The 23,978-nt window shown below is 31.9% G+C and overlaps 1 long non-coding RNA gene across 2 annotated transcripts in view; it reads left to right on the top strand.

The window, feature by feature from the left end:
- Window positions 1-23,978, top strand: part of LOC117111190 — a 116,464-nt gene that overhangs the window by 32,964 nt on the left and 59,522 nt on the right. The window contains exons 4-6 of one of the 2 annotated variants that reach the window (XR_004445835.1): window positions 5,493-5,610; window positions 11,696-11,779; window positions 22,856-23,006. This is a non-coding gene — a long non-coding RNA (uncharacterized LOC117111190). Of the gene's footprint in view, window positions 1-5,492; window positions 5,611-7,405; window positions 8,002-11,695; window positions 11,780-22,855; window positions 23,007-23,978 lie in introns of those variants that run through there. The other variant, XR_004445836.1, reaches the window with a different exon arrangement.

Genomic DNA, 23,978 nt, shown 5'->3' with positions numbered 1-23,978 from the left:
ATTTTTTGTGTGGAACACAAAAAATCAAATTTCAGTCTTATTTTACATTTTTTTCATTCTTAGGAATGTCTAAATTCAGTTAAACTAGCAATTCCGTATTATATTTATAAATCTTTATACCATTATACAAAAATTAGATTTTTCTTAAAAACTGAAATTTTGCCGGGAATGGGGCTTTAATATAGTTCTTATGTGCTTTATTCTAAACATAATACTTTCAATGTTGGAACCGAAGACCTTCTGATATCTGTTTTGTTTCGTTATCCTGCTGGTTACCTGTTATCCAGTCACTCCCTTCGATCTTTCCTTGATGTATTGCATAATTTTCAAGATAGTTTATGGCTCTTGGAATATTTAATATCCAATAATATTGCACTGTAACATATTGCCCATCAAAGTTCTTATCAACACCCTTCTGTTCATCTACTGCAGATACATCATACAACCCTATATCTATTTCTCATTATTGACAGTTGAAATTCATTCATTTTGTCTCCCTCAGGAGTGACTCGACCGAGCCAACTCATATTGCGATTCTTTCTTCTGATCGCGTTATAATACCTGTCGTCAAACTTGATTGATTGACAATCTCAATAGTAATAAGGACCATGGCTATAGCCATCAATCAGGACTCTGTTGTTGCAAGGGTGTTATCTTTGGCTCTGACTTGTGACAGCATCTTTCCCTTAAGAAATTCCTTTGTCCTATTATCCGCTGTCTACTGATTCATCCCTTGCTGATTTAATTGTTCTTAGAAATTTTTTTTTCATAGATTGACTATCATTATCTGTTTTGATGATCTGTTTGCCATCTTGATGTGAGAAGTTTCAGTGTGAGGCTTGTATCATATTGATTTTAGAAACCTTAAGTCTAAGGTGTTATTCAAGTATACAATATTTGAATTGTTGATTGTGTGAATACACCATCCATGTTCTTAAGGACTTATTAAAACAAGTACAATTTAAAATCTAATATTTATAAATGCAAACATTGAGGGCAGTATTGTACATGTTTTGAATATATTCAAGTATAGAATTAGTATTAGTAAACTTTATTATAGTTTTCAGTTGTTTTTCTAGTCATTTATTTTATATTTTATTGTACAGTACTACTATAAATTAAAATACAGTAGAATCCCCAACACTTTTGGGACCAAAAAAAAAAGTGTCCAATTAATAGAGGTGTCCCTGGAATAGGAGTAGGCTGTGGTGTTAAAAATACCTGTATATATTTCCCTCATTTTGTGGCTGAAAAATTTTCCCTTTAATAGTGGTGCTCCCTTAATAAGAGTGTCCCCTTAATAGGGATGTCCTAATGGAGGAGGTTCTACTGTGTGTTTGTCCAACTGAATGGTCAGAGGAATGTTCTAACTGAAAAAGGAGAAAGTAGCGAATAATCTGACCTGCAGCTTCATGGGCTGAGAGGGTCACAGACATGGACAACTCATTCAACAACTTTTTTCCTAAGCTAATAGCTGCTGTTAGGCCTTACTCATCTGCCCTCAACGATAGGGTTAGGTGGACCAGTTATTTGCATTGCTAATGAACAATTTGTTTATTATGATTTTGTTTGGCTCACTGTTAGAAATTATAGACTATACTGCATCTGATAAGACAAGATTTTTTTTAAAGAAAAATATATTAAAAATTATTAAAAGAAAAACAATAACAGATAGAAAATGTAAGAATTGCCTGAAGTATATAGAACTAGTAAAAAACAATTGTAGAAAAGAATTTGTGATTTAGTATTTTCAGATTGATATGATTTGCTATCATGAACCTACACTCATCCTTGATTCACGACTTAAGTATTACCAGACAGTTGTGAAAATTCTAACAGGAACATTTTATGTTCAAAACATTCTTAATAGTATTTTCTAACTTGATTTAAGGTGTTAACATTGCTGTGGATTTGTTTGCTATATATCCTTATATCCAACTGGAAACATATCTTCTATGAACTGTATCCTAAACTTTAAAAGCTCCCAAGAGATATAAAACTTTTAAAGTGTTTATGTGTTTGCTAATATGCTGTGCTGTAGCTCTCTATTAGGCTACGTGTCTGGGTACCCTTTTCCTCAATATAAATGGTTCCCGTCATATCACTTCTTTTATATTAATCTTCATGATATAAACAATTCTGGTTTATATCGGTTTTCATATTTTTATGCAGTGACAATTCCAATCAGTGAATTTAATTGTCTTTTCAAGAAATGAATTGTTCAAAGTTCTTCAGATTTAATTGGCTGCTTTTAAACTTCTCCATTCATCATCAGTTATAAAAAAGACTGCAATCCCTACTCCATCTAGCCCTTCACAAATCAAATACACAGCAACGTGTGTCTTCCTTCTCAAACTAAGGTGTCATTTGCGTACAGCGATTGTATGATTTATCTCCGAAGACACGCAAAGAATTGTCTTTTAAACTTCCTTTCTAATGATGAAATACAAGTGATAAATTTTACAACGGAGGAATGGAAAGATTGAGAAAATATCTTTTGAGCATCATTACAAAGAAAAACCATTTGTAAAGAAGATCCAGAGTTGGCAATTTTTAGACCGCAATAAATTAGGATTGTTTAATCATTGATTTTTATGGAAGTTTTCATACATTTATCAAGACATGACAAGTTTCAGATAACTGCTTGAGTTATAATTTTTATAACAAATATTACATTATAAAATAAATATAGATTCAAATTATATATTTCATGTGAATATAATATTATTATTTGTAAACTATTTTTAGAAATATAAAAGTAATGTAATTTTACAGAAATATCTTTGTGGTACTTTCGTATTTTTTAGCTATGACCACGTCATAATTCTTGAACTGTATCGGAATAGCGGTGATGCCAGGATTTAATCAATGGTTAGGAGGGGGAGGTGATGTGCCCGACAGAAATGCAAGTGGACGGGGACAGGGTTACAAGTACCCCTTTCTCTAGCTTTAACAATTTAGGTATTTGAAGGATTTTTAATCAGTCTCATCAGTCTCATATTCTGTAGGAATTACATAGATTTTTGTTTCTCCCCGAAGAACTGGGCCCCTGCCTCCCACTGGTGCCACGCTTACGAGTTCTATATGGATGATACCTTGTCTACAACTTCACTGTTTCATTAAGTTCATAGAAAATTGTCTTGGCATGCACTTAATGAGATTTATATTTGATAAATTTCTAAAACTCTTCTATAATCTGTTGTGCTCCTAGTGCTTTTTATTTTAGACATAAAATACTTTGGGACTTCAAAATCAACATCAAAGTTCCTATGAGAAAAGCTTAACTGCAGACTTTCTACATGAAAATGGTTTATCATAAACCTTTTCAAGTATTTTTTGGAATTCTAACTTACAGTAGGTGCCTATTACTTCAAACCCAATCAGGGGTTTAGCCAGAAAAACGATATAGGCCGTCCAAAATGCAAGCCATTAGGTGTGGCAATGAGCTGATGGGTGGGCAACGCCCACTCGGAGCCATGCCCATCTTTTGGGGATCCCCACTGAATATTGGTACGAAAACCATGTACATTCAATCAATAAATGTTGTTTTTATCAAACGTAAATATGATTTAGCTTTAGTTTAATGACATTCAATAGATTTGAAGAATATAAAGAATTTGCTAAACGTAGACCAGGCCCAATTAGGCTAGGCCGAGCTGATAGGCCAAGCCGTCCAAGCCATCACGGTAAAAGGGGCCGTCCTAAATAATTGTAGGCCATCCAAAAGACGGCCGGACGGCTCGCTGGCTAAGCCTATGAACCTAATACAGGTCTCCCTCTTATGAAAGACCCCTCCAATTAAAGACCATCTCCAGTTAAGACCACTTTTCTGTGGTACCAAATTAAAAATGTCTTTTATATTCATTATTTTAATTAGACACTAAATCTGCTACAAACCATGGAAACTCATAGTCCCAAAAGGGGTCTTTAATTAACTGGAGTGAGACCTGTATTTTCTATGCTTGTACTTTGCATGTTAGGCCCTATACATTTTTTATTAGTTTATCACCCTAGGCTGGAAAAGGATGAGGTACAGTAGGGAAGGAGGCTTTTTTTTTTTAATAAAGCCAAATATCACTCTTGGGTTGTTTGCTGGTGCATTGATATTCAAATTAAAACATGATTTAGATAATACAAACAATATCTACTAGCTACTTACTTAAAAAAATAATATTTAAAAGAAAACTATTTTTTTTAATAAATATATTTTTTGTCAACACCATAGAAGACATGCACATGAGGGTGATAAACTAATATATTTTTTTAATTGGATCATTAAATGTAGAACTTTTTAAAGTTATTTATAAAAGTATCACCTGCTAATGTCTTTTAAAAGAATGGGAAGTTGTTCTGGCTTAGTGAGTACTTCTCAATAACTCATGTATTAATTTACAAGTCTCAGGGCTAAGCACACTCCATAATTACTCACTGTCTATTATTTCTGCTCTTATTGATTTATAATTATATTTATCCTGCATAATCATATCATTGAATAGTATGTGTCCATGACAGGATGGGGTGGGTGTCGGGTGAAGGGGGGGGGGAATAAAAAATTGAGTAACTTCAATCAAAATTTTATTTTATTTAATTCCAGTTAAAATGAAAGGATACAAGTAAAATTTTTGATACAACAATCTGGATATTGTACTGATAAATTGCACTCATATTTACACACTGATGTTGAACATCAATTATAGAAGATATTGCTATAAACTTTGACAACTTATGGTCTCAACAAGTTGATTCTATGATTGAAATCAAAGTTTTATAGTAATCGAGAAGGAATTTATCTCCGGCAATTAAACACAAGCTTTCCCCTATCTCAGACATTTGAATTATTTTATGGATGTCTAGTTTAATGGCTGATAGATGTGATCTAACTTTGTGATGAAAGGCAGATACAGGAATATCAAAAATATGATTTTTTGATCAGGTAGGAGACAACGTAGAGACACACATCATCCACCTTTATTGGAAAGAGACGCAAAATCTCCTTGGGATGATATCTGTCACTCAACGACGCATTTTTCATTGGTCCCATTCCATGTATAATTATTAAATAGGATGAAAACCGAAAGTGAGTGAACTGTCTCTTTCCACAACTTGATTAATATTATGGAGATCGTCATACGATCCATGTTGACCAGTATGATGCACTCATCAGTCCCTGTGTAGGCATTTGCTACATATTCCGTGGACTAAACGGGGCCAAGCATTGACATGAGTGAAGACACATTGCAGACACACAAACCTTCAATCATATCATGCCATCTTGACTTAACTTCTTCACAAAGATTAGATTGGATTAAAAGAAATATGAGATCATTTGTCTTTGGCATTGCTGTTCTTCTCTAAAAGTTGTTCATGCGTAATCGAGCGACACATGTCATGGTGTTAAAGTTTTATTATTTTTTGTTCTGTTTTAGGCATATCTTGATTCATTAATACCTTTCTCTAATCTGTCACTAACACTTGTCATTCTGTTTCAGTAGCGTTTGTGATTGATGTACTGGGGTTAGCTAGGCCTTACAAAGTCAGTCGTCTTCACACATGCTGCTGATGGTGACATGCCTGGCTATAGCCTGAGCTGAACAGTTCATCTTACGACAGGTAGAGTAACATCAAACCATTTTCTGTACCTCGTCAATCTCGAATCATTGTCTTGACCAGCTTTTCTGAACTCCATTTTCCCCCACTATAGCTCGCTCTAATAAAAAAAGAAACGATATAAAGTGAGTGATTTAAGAAGAAAAGTAAAAAGAAGATTGGCGCGGAGTGAAAATCTGGGACGCTAGACGGTGACTTGCCGGCACCATACTTAAGCGCTCGCAGAATCGTTACTATTGTATACGTGCCCACGGAAATTATCAAATCTATCTTGACTTGATGTGAATTGGTGTGGTGCTCATTGCAGATTGATGTAATTTTCATTTTTATTACTGAAATGGCAATACTATTATGATTGATGTGAAGAAGCGATGACCAGAGAAAATTGACGCAACAGTAACTTAAACAGTTTTCTTATATTTTCTTTTTAATTCCATACATGTATTCAAGTTGCTTTTATTAAAAGCATTTTCGTGAACCAAACAATATTTTAGTATCTACATATAATTTGAAAAATTCTGAAAAAGTTGAAAATTACAGGGAGGGAGGATTAACAAAAGACAGAGTATCCACACATAACTACATAAAGAATAAGACTGAAATATCAATTAATAATACTGTAATATAACTTAATTTTATTCAACTGTTGAAAGTAATTCCCCAATGTTTTGCATATTTATAACAGGAACCTTGATGCTCTGTGTTTAATCAACTCAATGAGTATAAGAGACAGTGGTTATTTGTTTTAAAAAAAGGGGGGGGGGGGGGGGGGGGGGGGGGCGGATAGAGGAAAGCTTGTTGTTTTGGACCCTCAGTACTCTGTGTATAATACTCAACTGTTTTTACAAGGGGTGGGGGTGGGGGGAGATGGAAAGCTTCTGTAAGACCCTTGAAGCTTTGTAACCCTGGTTCTTAATAGGTAGACCCTAGGCAGAAGTGACACCAATAGCACCAGCAAGGAATGAGAAAATTAAGTAACACCAATTATCAAAATTTAAATGTTCAACAAATAAACTAATAATTATGTAAGGTAATGTAAAGTTTCGAAACCTGAAGCAGGCCAGAGTGCCCGTCTCTCTTTAGCGTTTGGGGCCAGACTGTGCAAGGCTGTGGGGGTTCACCAATCCTTCCGCACTGCAGTCTGTTTTATCTTCTCAGCATATGCCGGTACCCATTTATACACCTGGGTGGAGAGAGACGAACGTAGATAAAATGTCTTGCCTAAGGACACAAATGGCTTGCACAGTGAGAGTTTCGAACCCCCGAGCTCAAGGTTAAGAGTCCACGCCACACCCATTGCGCCAACTGCTTCTACATAATAATTATGTATTGTAATAAAAGACAGCCAATTGTTTTAAATTTGATATACCGTATGAACTTTTTATCTTTATACATAAAATTATTATTGTTGTTAATGTTGTTATTGTCTCGGTTATATTTAATATTAAAAAAATATTACGGTACATATTGTTGCTTTACTATAGAATGAAGTAACATCTAACGATTCTATGAAGACACTAAACCCCTGCATTATTTATTATTCTGCGCCTTGAGAGTGTTAGCATTTTATTTTTGTTGTCTGGGAAGTTGATTTTTTTCCTTTTTTCTGCGAAGACATGATTGAATGAGGCATATTTAGAAGCGAAGCAACTGACTAAAAGTACAAATGTTAAATTCAATGCAACGTAATATCTCAAAGAGTCTTCCCAGATTTGATAAGGTTTGCTTCGTCAAGGGCAATCGAATAAATTTGTTCCATTTATCAGTAATATTTGGCATGTTTGGGTTATTTTGACAGAGTTATATCAAATCGGATTTAACCCAGGATGGAAACATAGGCTAACATCACTGCCAAGGGTACAAAATGTCGCAGAAACAAAGATTGCTACTGACACTCGGCAATACCAACGGTGTATTTTTAGCCTTTTGCGACCAGAATGCGTCATATCTAATCATTTGAAATCAAGAACATTGTATGTAGGTTGATTGACAAGTCTTCTATCCAATCATGTTGTCTGAGAGGAACTGTCAGAAATGGACAAGGTCTAGGTGGCATGTGAATGAACTTGTAGAGGGTGCTAAGGGCTTAGGTTCATGGTAAAACCCTTGCCTACTCTAGTCCTATGTCATCACACCCTTGTCAATATCTGCTACTGTTGCACAAAGTTGTTGAAATAATTTTTCCGCTGTTTAGCAACCTAAGAGTATTGTAGTCATATGGAATGACATGGATGTCTTGTTGCCTATCGTAATATTTCATTACTATAGAAGTACCAGCACTATTTTATAATTATAATTATTAAAATCTGTTTAAATATAAGAAAATGTTTTAATGCTAAAAGTGGATGATTTTATTGATTGTATTATTATGTTATTATTATTATTCATTCATTATTATTTATTCATTATTTTACAGTCATTGCTATTTATTCATTATTTTACAGTCATTGCTATTGTTATTTTTGTTTTAATCAATTAACTCATTAATCTGAGTGAATTTATTTTCTATTATTGTTGTTACTAATTGTCTCAGTATATTAAAAAAAAATTGCTTCATTTAACTTTTTAATTTAAATAATAAACATATTATTTTGAAATTTTAAAATGATGTCATGATTAAAGATTGCAGACCTGTAGGACAAGTTGAGCTATGTTTAGATTATGAACATTTTGACATAACTAATTAATCAATCAGTAAATTAATAATCAGTTAACCAGAATAAATCATGAAACTGGGGATGTAATTAGTGAAGCAGTATAATCATTCACCGTTGGTCAGGTTAATCAAGGTGTCGTTAATTGGCTAGTTGATATATGTAAGCTGTTACATTTTATTACAACATAGGTCTTAACCCTTTGAATGCTTTAGCCCACAAGCTACTGGTCTTACTATATATCCTTGTTTAATACGTCTCTGATTGAATGGTTAAAATAAGTTCACTTTGTGTGATAAATCAAAAAGATATTGGGATTGTGAAAACTTAATCATAGGTTATGTTGTAATTATATCATTAACAACAGCTGAAATCACATCAACGAAATGGTGAGAGTCAAAATCGTTGACGATTTTAAATTGTTGCTTATCAATGCAAGAATGTTACCGAGATCGGGGATGTCAGTGTATGATTTATTGTTCGGTTTATTGGACCAACAAAAGGGCGAGGTTGTGCTAGGGGGCGCAATTTTAGCAGTGAACCGAATTTTGGGTAATTTTTGAGTGTCATAGCAGTGATATGTGCTTTATGGTAATCGTACATCAAATAATATCTTAGTAATTATTGTTAAATTGGCTGTAGGTATAGTTTTATTTTTCTATCAACCTGATTGTTTTGTATTTATAGACTTAGGTAGTAATAAATAACAATGGGAGTACACATAACAAACTCTTTTCAGGCTTTCATGGTTTTAAATATTAGTTTCATAATGAAATGAAATTTGAAACCTAAGGATAAATAACATTGTAGGTTGATAGATGATTTTAACCCTAATTAAATGACTTACTGATTATTTCTTAATTAAACATATTATTAATATTAATTTGCCAAAATAAGTTACAAAAAATAAAACAATTAAATCCATGATCCATATGTTGGATTGTTAAATCTCCTATTATAAGATATTGAATATTAAAAAGAATTTAACATATTTTTTGAACATTTAAAAGTTTGAAAATCTCATTTGATGAAATATGATATAACATAGTATTGGACACCAGGACATTTTGTCTATAAAAAGAAAATAAACTATGTGTAATTTTTGAGTGGCCAATCAACAAAGAAGCAGCCACTGGTCAGGGGCAACTTAAATGAAGTTTTTACTAAATTACTGAGAGAGTTGACTGGTTTCAGCGTACTTAGGGCCCCTTTGAATGAACTTGTTGTCCGATCCAATAATGTTGAATAAATATATGAAAAATGTGATATCACCATGAAACCATGAAAACAAAAATTATGTTGGCACATGACAGTCATGGACAGAAAACATATTCTACCCCGTAATCTGATTGGAAGAAGAAATGACCCAAATTAATTATGCATACGTCTTGTAGCGCAGACTGGATTGACCACATTGTCAATTAAGTTATCCTGATGTGACAAAAACAATTTTTCTGAGTTTCATGATACAAGCCAAAGGCATCACCTTTCCAATGTAACATTTGCCCAAGAGTTAATTGGATATGTTTACTAGCATTTACAGGAACAACAACATTATTGTCCATTTTGAGTAATAGCCACAACTTGACCTAGTATGATTACATTCATTGTGTCTGCAAATCATAGAAATATTTATTCAGTTGTTGAACTTGATTAAAAAATAGTTAATTTATTAAACGTTTTACATTCAAAATAGCCTGGATACCCGAGTTAAAAAATGTATTTACTTAAAATTGTAACTGTCATTCTACTTTTTTATCAATTTAAAACATGACTCAAAATGTTATTTTTGTGTGTTCAGCTTTTTAATATTAAAGTACAAAATATGTTTTTAATGTTCAATATTTAACAAATATTTCCTTTTCCCTTTGAGATTTGTATAAAAGATGTTGAAATTTTAATTTATTTGGTTATTTTCATTTTATTCACAAAGATTATATTTATATTGATTCATAATTGTGCTGAAGAAGTAACTACTATAAATGATTTTCTGGCGTCTTATAGTCCGCAGATATGAAATGTAGACAAAATAATTTCTGTAATAAATTTATCACTGTGGAGGTTCCTTTATTAATTCATTTATTATATGAAAAACAAGGACATACCATTGTAGATTGAATACCTCTGAACTGTAACAACATTTCAAATTTCAAAAAGAATTTTGTAAGATATCTACAGACATGGTTTCCGTTTCTTGAAAATCTACCGTGTTTTGTAAATGGCGAAGGAATTGTGATGGCTTCAAAATGAAAGCATCTTTCAAACTAGTTGAACTACTGTATTGCTCGCAGTCAACTATACATCAATACAATTGTGACACAGAAATTGGTTTGTTTTTCTTATTTTCTGGATTATTTATAATACTTTATTTTTTATTATGAGGGCCCTGAACATCAGCTTCACTTCGAGGAAGCTGGAAGGGTTATCCTCTTTAAACATTATTGAAATAAATAAATAAATAAAAAAATCAGCCTGCCATTTTCCTCAGGATTATTTGATTAGGATTAAAACTTTGTTTGTCAAAACAAGGAATGCTACTACTACTGGGCTCCATTCCTTTTCCAACCCAAACCCTTTTCCCAACCCCACCTACATGTAATGTGAATTCTGTATTATTTTCTTATAACTTTTCAATGTTGTCAGTTTTGTCTGTTCAGTCAAAGCCCCTTTTTTGCAACAATTCACTATGGTTTGTGTTAAATCATCCCAATTATTATAAATGGTTTGCTAATTAAACCTTTCCATAGTCTCAATTACTGTGGTTGACTATTTTGAAGTCAAAAACTTATAGCTAAAAACTATCACCCGTATTTCTATGGAACTTATTACTTATGTTATTTGATATTCACGGTATATATTTGTCTACTGGGGCAGATGCAGGAATGGTAGTAAGGGGTACCTGAGAGTCCACAACACCTCAACCTCACCATGGTTGGGACTGAGGTGGGAAAATTCTGAGAATATAGACCTCTAGGTGCCCAGAAATTGCACTCTCATACCTTAAATATCTTACCTGCAATTATATATCAACAATATAATACAATTATTTTTCTTAATACAATTTAGGGGGTGAGATTACACTATCTGCACCATTCCCCCTCCTGCATCCACCCCAGGCTGAATATTTCCACCAATCTTCTATATCTATCATCATGACTTTTAACATAAGCATTTGCAGTTGAAACTATAAGATGGCTTAATCAAGTTTTGCACTATCTGTTAACATTTGCTCTCGTCCTACAGTATTTGTGCAATGTATTCTATGTTTTATTAATTGGTTGGAACTAGTAATGGTATGTTTTATATTTTTGTTAGATTATTTATCATTAATGATATTATAATTGTTATTTATTATGGTATAATTTTTATACATTGTCAAACTTCTAATCTACTTTTCTTTTCTAAAATCAGAAATTGTCTTTTTTTTTTTGCAGTCTGAGAGCTGTTACTTCGACAGTCTCTATGTACCAACAGAAAAAGTGTCAACACTGGATGATATACCGTACATAGGTAGAACAGTATGTATTTCATTGCAATAAAACTGTGTTGTCTACTCTGAAATATAGCCTTGAATCATATGTTGATAATAGTAAAGTAGGCCTAACATTATACCTACTTTACTAAATATATGCCATGTTAGTTTTCAGGTGTACGTAGCGAATTAATGTCATTCAACCGAATAAAATGAATCACATGTTTATTTCGTATTAAAGGAGCAATAACAACTACAGAGTTAAGAGGTGACGCAGGATGTATGCAAAACATTCAGAAATGAATCGTTGCTGAATGTTATTCTAATTATTCTCATTCCCTCCAAAAAATCTTTTTTTTATATTAATGTCAAAATAGTATCGATCTAGCAAGATAAAAAAAAATTATTATATTTATATGAATTTATAAAACTGCCATCTTACCTATAAATGTAAAAAAAAAACTAATAATTTTCTTCTATTTTCTTTGCAGTTAATAGAACTGTACCTAAAAAGAATATATTTTTTAGAGTCTATTTTAGAATATAGATTTCATACCTTTTTTTTTCTAAGGCAAAATACTATATCATTTTCATGTTCAAAAAGTTTATTTTATTCAAGTTTCAAATAACTTTATTTTGGGAGTTTCAATGAACTCTGTGAAAAACTCCACAGTATTTTGTCTTTTGTTGGTAGGCTGAAGGCATGCTACTGGGTCTTGTAGAGAAGTTTTATCTAAACAAAAGTGCAAATGTTGCCTCAAAAAAGTGAGAATTTGGTTCTTTCTTGAAAATAAAAAGATTTTTTTTTTTCATTACAGAAAACAATGAACAGCATTTTAATCTATGCTTGTAGGCTGTTGAATTATACATGTACTCACTTAGGTATTATGGTACTCTCAGCTTAAACCTTTTGTTATATTTGATGAAACATTCATCCTTCTTTGTTGATGCCATTGTTGTTAATTTTTTCATACTTTTTAAAAATGTTTTTATAGTTTAAAAATTAAAATAAATGCCAATATTAAATATTATTTTGTTTTTGAATAAAAAATAACTTATAATAAAAAAAAAACTGTAGGTCCTTACATGTGGAAGAATGCGGTATGGTAAAGTTAGGCTTCCGATCAAAAGATAGAATTGGGGTTTTAGTCCAACCACTTGTTGTGTCCATAGGCAATACATATTACACATTGTCTCTCTCTTCTTAGAAGTATGAGTGGGTAACTGGTAGGTTAGAATGCCAATGAGCTGATTACGAGCTGTGATATTGAATACGCCCCCAGGGAGCTGACTATGTGTTCCATTCAGTAGGTGTTTGATCCAATTATCGGGGTAATAATGTGAGGCATATAAATGCCTTGGCATGGTGCGCTACATAAGGGTGAAATATAATTATTATTATTGTTTGTTGTTTTTATTGATAAAAACTATTGACTTTGATTAAATAATACAATTTTTAGCTATACAATTTTAACACACTAATCTGCAATCATATTAGCAATCACATAGTATCCTACACTAATAGCCAGAGTGCTCAGAATTGTGCTTATACAATTATACAATTTAATGGAAGAACGAGAGCTAATTCTTATTTGTTAACGGAGGTTTGAATTTTTAGAAAATGCGAACCCATGAAATTTACTGCTCGGAAATGGCGTGCCATGCTAGATTTACAGTTTACACGCAGTATTACTCACATTTCTATACACCACCTTCGGTGTCTGTCCACCTGATAAAGTCAATTTTTTTGCGTATGTTAAACAATGTGGACTTCAGTGACGATTTTGCGACAGTCACGAGAAACATGAATGACATTATACGTTAATAACTAGACAAGCCATGAAATACGATAAGCGTATGATCATGAAATACTAATTATGACAATTTTCCTGTAGAAAATATATTTTGACTCTAGGTTATTAAGAGCACAATAAAAACCAGGTGGTAGAGTTTAAATGACTGTCACATAAAGACATCACCATAAAACCATGCAAAATTACATCAAGTATAGTATTACCAATTATATTTATGTTCGTCAAGTAGTTTGTGTTAAAAATCAATATATTGTTAAGAATCATTTACTCTAATTGCACATTAGGTTTAGTTAAACTTATTTTGTATGCTTTTTGATTATTGTTAATAAAAATCAGGGAGATTTATGTTCACAATTGGTATTCTATCCATGAAATTACAATCTGAACACTCTGTAGATGAAAATCAAGATAAGGAGACTGATTAGTTATCATTTCCCTCTATTTATATCATTCACGTTTAACATCCGGTGAACTTGCAGAACAAAAAAATATAAATTAAAATGTTTTATAATCCAAGTGAACTGATATTCTGTTGAGATCCTATCATATCAGTATAAATGGGATACAATTTAGGGTGTTTCAACAGAAAATTACTCAGTACTTCTCTACTCTACCTGCTGTGGGTCTACCATCGAGCATGCTCTTGTTACCAAGTAAATTATGATGAGGCATGATATGGGCAAAATCAAATTTTCAAATCGATTAGAATGGTAAAAAATATTTGTTAATATTCTATTAAAGAAAAGTCAGTCTTCTTTTAATGCTTTTTTGAAAAAGAATAATTGTTATTTATGTTATTTATAAAAAACAAATTTTTATTTTTATTTTATCATGATACAAGTCTTACCAGAAATCATTTGAATGTAGCACAGAACTTGGATAAAATTGTCAAAAATATCCTCACATTCAGTGACACCAATATCAGGTTTGTTGTCATGCATTTGGGATTCACTACAAGTGTGTGTAGTAAACATGTTTAACCTCCTTGTTAACCCATGCTGTGTTGCATCACCATGCAACACAACAACAACATCGATAACAACTGAGGTGGCTGTTAGCCTGAAAAAAATGTCCTGTAGGCCTAAAGGTAACAAAAAAATGCTTTGTTTACAAAGAATTGTCTACTTTTAACATACCGGTAATTATTGAAACTAAATGAAATTATTTTAAATCATAAAGAATAATTTATAATTGGTAACACTATATACAACACAATGCATTTTCAGAATGATAAAACTAACATTGAAAGTTATTACCAGTTGATTTAGTTGTGAAGAATCGTAGGTTCCCTAGCCTTTCTGCGGAAACTTGTTGCTTTCAGTGTGGCCTTCTAAATGCGAACTGTTTAGGCTCTTGTTGGATGAGAGTAGACAAAATTAGGTGCAGCACACTGGCGGTGTTCTGCTAATATTAGATATTCGTTGATATACCAACCGTAGCTCCAAAATAGGTTATGTTTTATTAATTACTTAATTAATTTATTTATTTTACTATCTATTTTATTTATTTATTTTATTTATTTATTAATTTAAACATTTTTTATTTATCTATCTGTATTTGTCTATTGGCTGGCTACTGGCTATTACACCAACAGTCATTCTTACTTTACAGACTTCTCTAATAACTTCTCTAATAATAAATAAGTACAGTAAATTGTACATATCGAAATAGATTTTTTATTTTTTATAATAGGCCTATTTACTGTATAAAAGAAGATGAATTTTGGAAACGCTGTGTATACAAACATATACCAATTCTCTTTTCGTATTAGCACATCGTCGCTGTGTGTTGCATCGTAAGCAAACCTGTGTGAATCACGGCAAAGGTCAATCACTATCCGCTTCATGCCATTAATATTTGTTGGTTTTTTTTTTTTTTTGTGCAAGCTGGCATATACATAATTACTGTGATTTTCATCAGCACGATAATTCAATCTGAGGAATGCTCACGAAATGAAGTTACGTCCATGATGTAACAATAGAAATATCCAATGTAGCAGTTCTAACGCCATTGTGGATATAGTGTCTTTAACCGGAGATGATCTGCCTAAGCTTTCTATGTGTCTCGTTCAGTCATTCTAAGTGTTTAACCCTATATTTTCACCTAGTCAAGGACTGTGCCGTAACCTTAAACTCCATCCGCCTAGACAGGATGGCGCAACATTGCCAGGGTATGTTTTAAACATACGTTTTATACATATACCGTACCATATTCATATGCTTTTACATCACATCATACGATATGAAACCTGTGTATTGCAAGAGTCAATTTAGTTTAAGTAGTTAAACTTTTAAGATTATATGCTTTGTAAAACATTTTTATCATCAGTACCGGTAATATTGTTTTTAGTATATGCTCATATACTGTTTAGTTATTGTATTAAAGTCGTTGCAATTTTATGTTTACCGCAACATTATGTGAACCAAAACCAAATATTTGAGTGAGTGTTGTTTTAATGTTACCCAGGTCGTGACAAATTAAACCAGGCTCATTATAACGGCGACCTTCAAGAGTAAAATTTGGCGTGCTGATCAATTTAATGCAGAGGATTAATGTCGAGCCTGTTGTACAATTATAATGTGACGCTTCTCATCAAACTCTTCGGTTAGGAGGCATAAAAAAATTGATTTGCTCATGTCACATTAAGGACATATCAACTGATTTTGGTGTAGGCGAGTAAAATTCAGACCTTATTTCACTGTGTTACAGAAGCCTTTCATGTTTGATCTGTTTGTCGGTATTTGTTGATGGGTGTTTTTATATCGTAATGATATTCAGTTGATTTTTGTGCTCAACAACGCTTCAGCATCAACATGTGTGACATCATGGAGGTACTGTACAGTATTCATGTAGGTCAAGAGATGATGAACGTCAAATGGAAAAAGAATTATTGTCATTGGCTATGAGTTATTGTGTTTCACAATTCATTTTCCTTGGTTACCGTTTGCACTGAATATATAATATTTGCTAAAACCTGTAACTTCTATCATTTGATATCACGATGTATACTAGTATTTACATATGATACATATTGTCCAAGCAACAAGGATTTGACATAGTAACATTTTTTTTTATTATAATTCAAATTTAGAAATAATTTTAATAATCTAAATTTGTAATTTTTGTATTTCATTTATGTTACGGTCACTCAGAAGGCAACATCAAAATGCACAGTACAAAAAAAATTCAGAGAACTACACATGATTAAACTTAAAGAAAAAAATTGATGCCTTAAACTAAGTCAACTATCTAAAAGGTAAGAAAAATTCAGTTTTTACACACATTTTACTACAATCACATTTATGGATATGCGAGTATATACTGTAGGTCTTAATTATTACAAGAAAATTAGGCTATGTTCAGACACGAGTTACACTAGCGTAATGTTTATTGCATGGTTTGAACTTGTGCATGGCGTTGCAAACGCCTGTATTAACACGCAATCACTGGCCTACGATAATCTACAACAGCCCGCAGTTTAGTGTACGCCACTCAGTTATGTGTTACAACAGTCATGCACCAATGAGACTTACACAATTAGTGTAACACTAATCGCACAGTGTGAACATCCCGCTAGTTACCCTGCAAAGTAACGTTCCTCTGGCGTTAGTCTGAGCATCCTTATTCTCATGCTTCATTTCAATCGAAACCTATTATCTTTCTTGGAAGCTTCTCATCTTAACATAGATACATATCTTTTAAATAGAAATTCAGTTTCAACTGCCAATCCAATAGAATGTGTGTTCTATATTAATATTTACTTTGCAATGTGTGTTTCTTCACAATATTCTACTATCATTTGTTTTTACTTTTAATATACTGAAAGCAGTTTGATGATACACTGTTAATTTTTATTTTATGTAAGAAAGTTTTCAAGTAGACTGTATTTAATAGAAAACCATTTTGACATGTTACTGCCATGAAATATAATAGCCATTAATTGACCATTTTGAAAAATATTTGACCATCTTGCAAATAACTGACCATCTTGAATTATCTTTGAAATGTCAGAAACATCAATCAGTTAGAAAAAAAAAGTGGTCATCGTAAGATGTCAAATCAAATCTTAATGACAATAGTGACATTTAATAGAGATGATATAAAACTGAACTGCAAATCGAAGATGGAAATTTAGGAAAATTACATAAAATCTCACAGATGAAGGCCACAGGAGTGACAGAGATTTCTGTTTTTATCTGATAGATCGAGTTAGCGTTGCCATTGCATAGCATGTTCCCTTGTATGGCATAGAATGTCATGCAGTGGCGTATCTAAGAGTCTTGAAATGGGGAGGGGGCTGATGGGGGGTTCAATGGTGATGTAGGGGCTTGATCGGTGAGGAGGCAATAGCTTGTCAAATAAAGTGATTTGTGGTGATTTTGAATTACTTGAACAGGATCTTTTTTGGGGGAAACTTGGGTGGGGGGTGTGAGTATTTTTTGGGGGAAACTTGGGGGAGGGTGTAAGTATTTTCTGGGGGAGTGCCCCCATGCATTCCGCTAGATATGCCACTGATGGTATGTTAGCATTGCATAGTAGTAGGCCTATGATAACTTGTTTTAGCATCACATAGCATTTAAGCATGTTAGCATTGCATAGCGTGTTAACTTTTGTTAGAATCGTATGTTCACTTTGCTTTGCATAGTATGTTAAGATCTGTGCTAGCCTTGTATTGGCATAAGTTAAGCTAGACTTAACAATTAACTTAATTAAAGATGCAATGTGATTTTCTTTTACATTTGTTCATTAAATCTATTGAGTTTCTTGATAGTGGTCACTCATTCTAACAAAATTGAAAAATAAGTGGGACCCAATCAATTCAACACTTGACGTGAAGTTCTTTGTTCCTATTACTACATCCATAATAGTTTTAGCAGCTGCATTAAAAACTTATCCTATATTATCTTATCTAAATTGTTTTGATTAATTGTATCTAATATGTATATTGTCAATTCTATTAAAATTAAGATAAATTAATATCATGAAAATTATTCAACTAAAAATGGTTAAAATACACTATTGTATAATTAGTTTATTTTAATTTTTAAATAATACAAAATACAATCAATTTTCTTAGGTCAGATGTGTAGTCATAATTGTATGATTGAAGCCTGCCCAGGCAGCCAGTAGTGTTTGTCAAGAGAAGGGGCACAAGTGAGTGTTTGGAGAAGGGGATGAAATATATAATCTAGATTTATGACATTTTTTAAGCCATCAAATGATACAGGATAGGTTGATCTTACATGAATATAATAATACCTTTAAGATTTAGGCTCAGACACACAGTCAACAGACTCCCTAGGCATAACAGTATATCATCACTGTAGAAAGGCCATGCTTTTATGTGATATATCACATTTTATTATATAAAATGATATAAGTGCTGATATGTTTGAGCATTGATAACAATTATCAAGTTTGAAGTTCAAGATTTAATGCCTTAATGAACATTATCAAGGATCAAGTTCATGAATTAATGCCCTAATGAACAATATCAAGGTTGAAGTTCATGAATTAAAGACCTAATGAACATTATCAAGGTCGAAGTTCATGAATTAATGCGATAATTAACATTCCATGCTCACAGTTGCCTGTCAGTCAGTATCCTATGTTATGCTATAATGAGCTAACAAACTTGAAAATAATTTTTAATATTTGATTTGCGTACTTCATATATTTATAAAAACAGGAAGACAGTAACTCCGAAAAGAGACAGACACATTTTGAAAGTCAACGTTTCAATCTACTTGATCATTTCCAAGAATACTGATGAGAAAATCTCACCCATCCATATATAATGTTTACAGAAGTATAACAAAAGCAAATAAAAACCCACCAATAAGATTAAAATCAAAATTAAAACTAGCCAATTAAAGTGAGGTTATTAAAATGAGGTGTGTCTTACATTAAGTAGATCACTTGTTTTCATGAATAAACAATGAATATTCAACAATTGTATAGAAGCCTTGGAATGCTAGCCCAATGAAAGTTTCATATATTTATGGCATTAATTTTAAATTGTGCAAAAATTATTTTCTTGTCAATTAACAGACTGTTATACCTTTTTTGATAAACTTTATTTTTGAACAGTCAGAATAAGTTCCAAAAATGAAAATAAAATTTATTTTTCATTTACTAAAAATGGTTCTGAAAAAAGCAAAAACAAAAATAATTTTACTGAAGAATATAAAAATGCTATAGTAAAGCCCTGTCCAGACTATCAAATTTTATTTGACAAAAACATGTGACATGCCTAAATATAGTCATGATGACATCACATTATGACCATATATAGGCACATCATGACCATATATAGGCACATCATGACTATATATGGGCTTAAAACAGTTTTTTGTCAAAGAAAATTTTATGATGTGGACAGAGCTTAAGTAAAAAAGTAATAGAGGGCGCCCTTAGGCCCATGCTCAAGTTTGTGTGGCGTGGTTGTGAAGAATGTGATGTGATGAACACAGTTTGCGGCAGGTTTGTAAAGAAGTTATGATATACTTTTATAATTGTCCCTTTTGGCCAGTAATCAATGTATAGATTTTGTACTAAAAGGTTCTGTAGTAAAAAGTTTTTATGAACTGTGTATCATTTAAATTTAATGACTTGCTTGATATCTTGAAAATGAGCAAATCAAATATACTATGTTATAGTATATTTTGCTTTGTTAAATTGTATAAGCGCCGCGGTGCTTATACAATTTTTAGAGGCTTCAGTGCAGTGCTTATTCAAGAGCAGAGTGACACTATTAAGAAAATATTGGTGTAGAGCTTTCCATGCATTCCCATGTTATCTATCTCATGTATTCCTGTAGTTCGGTAGGCCTATCATAGGTCCTACATCATTGTAAATAAACATCAAAGATCTTATAAACACAAGATAGCATTCTCTGTGAGATTTGTGGTCAGATTCTAAAGTGATTACTTTTGCACTTTGACCGCTTTGACCATAGCATACACCGCACAACTTTACCTTAATGCGTAACAATTAGAAGTGTCGATTTACAATGAGCCCTCTCTTTAAAAAAATTAAGGAACATTTAACATACTTGGTGTCGTGTGATGTGAACACCTTATCTCGGATCGATGGCAAAAAATGCAGTAGTATGCCCTCTCCCAAAAGAGATTACCGTTCTGCCAAATTGATGCTTCTATTTGTTACATGTAAATCGCGAAGAACGCTATCTTGAGTTTATAGGATCTTTTATAAAGATATGCTTAGTGTCTTCATTTCAATACTGTTTATTAAGATTGCTTATTTCAGCAGACTGGTAGTATGCTTTGTACACCATTCTTTGTTGTTGTAGGACGGCCCTCATTATCTCAGTTGTATATTATAGTTGTTTCTTATCCCATTTGTACAGTCTCCTGATAAAGTCCACTGTGTGGATGAAACATAGAGAATGAATTCTATATTCTCAAAAGTGCTGCTTTCATTTACTTTATATTGTTCTACTATACCGTCTTCATTTTGTTATTTATTCATTTGAACGCCATATAAATTGTATTAAAACCCTGTTTCTCAAAGTGTTTCATTACACACATGGTAATATGTGCTCTTGATTATTATTGTTATTCGAGAGCGGCGCTTATTTGAGGATTTACGGTATAAGTAGATGATGTTGCACTTACTTTTATATATAGTTTATTAATTTGATGATTTTATTTGCATAGTACAATACATACATGCACAAAGTTATCCTTTTTATTATAAAAATATTTTCTTGCTCATCCTTGATGAAAAGCACTGTTAAGGCGATCAACTGTTCTTGTGGTTAATTTTTTTTATATTAAGCTTTCTTGTCTGCATTTTTTCTCTTCTATTATATTAAATTACATTAATTCGCTAGCCAAATATAAAAATATACAATTAAAAGAAAAGGTAAAAAAAATTATTCCTTGACATTGTTTCTGAAGTATAATGACCTGTATTAATCAAAATCTGACATATTTATTTTTCATTTTATTTTTAATGAGAATTTCTCGTTATTAGCTACAGTAATACATAAGAAATTATTTCAGATTGAAAATTAGTTATTATATTTTGACATTGTCTTTAGTACCTTGTAAAAATAAATTTTCAAATAAATCATCCAGAAGTCAATTCTATCAATGAGTTGACAATGTCAGCTTTTGAAGTTGTATTTACGCTCTTAGCTATATACACGCCATTGCATCAATTAACAATTGATTTTTTTTTCCCGTCATTGACGTTAAGAAATTTAACCAGCCAAATATGAGATTCTGTAGTCACCAATTGGTCATGAATATTTATTAATAGACTTGCATATTCATAGTTATAAATATTTATAGTAGTGATAAATATTCATATTAGAAATTGCTTATTTGTACAATAAGAATATTGATTTTATTAATAAACTCTTTATAGTACAATAAGTATAAGGTTTTATTAATAAACTCTTAATGAATTATTATTATATCTACATATACACTACAGTAATTAATGTATAAAATGTAGACCATATAACAGAAAGTCTAGATAATAATATGGTGATATAGGCTTACCATATGCATGTAAATATTGTTTATTATTTATTTATTGATCTTTATTCCTGTACATTTTGTACATACATCAGGCCTTGATCCATTTTGGTTAAGATGAACATCCCATTATTATTTTATACTTTTATATTTAAATATAATTTATTATAATTTTTGTATAGTATTTACAGTATGTATTACAATAATTTATAATCCTTTTAAAAAACATTTAACAACTTCTTTTTTTTACACAAACAATGTGGTTGAGTTCATGCCCTGGATTGTAGGTCATAACCTAAAAAAAAATTGGTTAAATAACATTTTGACTGCTCCATCAAACGTTGATTTAATACACAAGCAGTTAGCCCTAGCTCTGGGGCACGTCAAGGAGTAAAATAATTTTTTTTCCTGTCTGAAATGAAATTTTGATTTATAGACAGAATGCTGTTTGGGTGACTATCTTTAGCCCTGAATAAATACCAGCAATAGGGGTCACATTAACTTTCAATGCCCTCAGTGACTGTATATCAGAGACTTGTGAAGCGAGGCCTATGTTCAGTATTTAGGTATCTTGGCTAATCGTGTCGCAAACCGGGTTGACCATAATTGAGACACTGTATCAGGTTACATCTCTAGGGTTTGTTGATTAATGGCTGACGGGTTTGTGACAAAGGCCAGTCTGGGTACCCTTAATACCCTTAATCTGTTTAACCTAGTCTTGTATGCAGATCCTGTAAGATTTCTGATAAATTTTGTGTTATGTTTGATGTGACATAATTTTTTTTCCTACCCTTCTATCAGACAGGATGTTGAATAACAGCAGGTTTCTGAGCACCAAAGGAAAGGGAGAAAATTTGAGACATGATCAACAGGTGAAAATATTACTGGTACCACTCTCTTGCTACTGTTGGAGGATGAGGAGGAGGATAATACCGTAGAAAACCTCTGCGAGGTTAGTTCATGTAAAATGTTTTTATTGAATGTGAGCCCTCAATAGTTTCCCTTATCTTCTTCTATTCCTGGAATTTTACCACACTGCTGTCTGTCATGCTAGCTATATCTAAATGTTTCTGCCAATAAAACACCATTTTTATAGACTAGGAAAAATAAATGTATTTAACCTACTGTATTGTACCATTTTTGAAAACTTTATTTATTTTACCAAACAATTGAATAATATTTTAATAATACTGTGCTAATCCTAATTATATTTGTCATGTCAATTTAAAAATCAATAATAATTCTTTTGAAATAAAATAATACAACAAACTGTAATACCATTACTATTTCATGTCACTTTCTTACCACAATTAAAAACATTGCAATTTATAACGTTTAACCACATTAAAATTTTAAACATTATATGAAATTACAGTTAAAACATACTTATTATTTAAAAACATGTTTCCCATAATACAAGTACTACAATTAAAAACAGCATCAAAACTTAAGATAATGTTTCTTTTTACAATTAATCATAAAAACAGAAAAAAGAAATCCCAATACGAAACCACTTAAAAGCCAATTAAGAAAACATGGACTATACTACACATAGGGTCATTGGTTTATATCCTCAAATGAGTCAACTGTGGGGATTCAAACAAATTAAAATCAGTTGGCCTAATAAAAGTAAATGAAACTAGAGAATTGTCATAATTTTTTATACCACAATATGATTAAAATTCTTATGCTTACAATTATGTCATTACTATAATTTTTTTTATGATACTTTTGAGTCTGGTGCATTTTTGGAATACATTATTGTGCATATTTTCTATTTATTTGTTATTGTTATTACTATATCGTTTTTATGTTACCAGTGTGTTATATTAGGCACCTACTGAATACCAATTTGCTACATTGTGCCTTGTTTGCTAAGTGTTGTTTAATAACAAGATTATATACAATATAGTAACAATTGCCT

The sequence above is a fragment of the Anneissia japonica genome, unplaced genomic scaffold, assembly GCF_011630105.1.
Source record: "Anneissia japonica isolate Jap-2015-1 unplaced genomic scaffold, ASM1163010v1 scaffold288008_len1385354_cov213, whole genome shotgun sequence".
NCBI lineage: Eukaryota > Metazoa > Echinodermata > Crinoidea > Comatulida > Comatulidae > Anneissia > Anneissia japonica.
This window is presented reverse-complemented; position numbering and strand designations above follow the sequence as displayed.